The sequence below is a fragment of the Arachis stenosperma genome, chromosome 5 (genome assembly GCF_014773155.1).
Source record: "Arachis stenosperma cultivar V10309 chromosome 5, arast.V10309.gnm1.PFL2, whole genome shotgun sequence".
Taxonomy (NCBI): domain Eukaryota; kingdom Viridiplantae; phylum Streptophyta; class Magnoliopsida; order Fabales; family Fabaceae; genus Arachis; species Arachis stenosperma.
The window spans coordinates 86,684,975-86,685,923 of record NC_080381.1 but is presented as its reverse complement, the minus strand read 5'-3'; the positions used below and the strand labels follow the sequence as shown (position 1 = coordinate 86,685,923).

General features: G+C 42.9%; 1 non-coding gene across 1 annotated transcript; it reads left to right on the top strand.

The window, feature by feature from the left end:
• The first annotated feature begins 376 nt into the window (after window positions 1-376).
• Window positions 377-484, top strand: LOC130984868 (small nucleolar RNA R71). The gene has a single exon (XR_009088774.1). It is a non-coding gene; the product is annotated as a small nucleolar RNA R71 (small nucleolar RNA).
• Window positions 485-949: the final 465 nt, after the last annotated feature.

The window sequence follows — 949 nt, the reverse complement described above, 5'->3', positions numbered from 1 at the left end:
CAGAAGATGGAGCATCTCCAAACCTCAACCTATTCTCCATTACTGCAAAACAAGTACCTTTTTCATGTTCTTTAGCTCTTTACAATCAATCCTGATAATTCCTGATATCCTGACTAAGATTTACAAGATAACCATAGCTTGCTTCAAGCCGACAATCTCCGTGGGATCGACCCTTGCTCACGCAAGGTATTACTTGGACGACCCAGTGCACTTGCTGGTTAGTTGTGCGGGATTGCAAAAGTGTTATTGCAATTTCGTGCACCACTTCTGTAGGCATCTTCTTCAAATGAAGAGATCCTCCAGCAGAGCTATCCAGAGACATCTTGGATAGTTCAGAGAGACCATCATAGAAAATACCTATGATGCTCTATTTAGAAAGCATGTCAGAAGGACATTTTCTGATCAATTGTTTGTATCTTTCCCAAGCTTCATAGAGGGATTCTCCATCCTTCTGTCTGAAGGTTTGGACTTCCACTCTAAGCTTACTCAATTTTTGAGGTGGAAAGAACTTTGCCAAGAAGGCATTGACTAGCTTTCCCAAGAGTCCAGGCTTTCTTTAGGTTGAGAGTCCAACCATGTCCTAGCTCTGTCTCTTACAGCAAAAGGGAATAGCATAAGTCTGTAGACTTCAGGGTCTGCCCCATTAGTCTTGACAGTGTCACAGATTTGCAAGAACTCAGCTAAGAACTGATGAGGATCTTCCAATGGAAGTCCATGGAACTTGCAATTCTGTTGCATTAGAGAAACTAATTGAGGCTTAAGCTCAAAGTTGTTTGCTCTAATGGCAGGGATAGAGATGCTTCTCCCATAGAAGTCGGGAGTAGGTGCAGTAAAGTCACCCAGCACCTTCCTTGCATTGTTGGCATTGTTGTTGTTTTCGGCTGCCATTTGTTCTTCTTCCTTGAAGAATTCGGTCAGGTCCTCTAAAGAGAGTTGTGCTTTGGCTTCT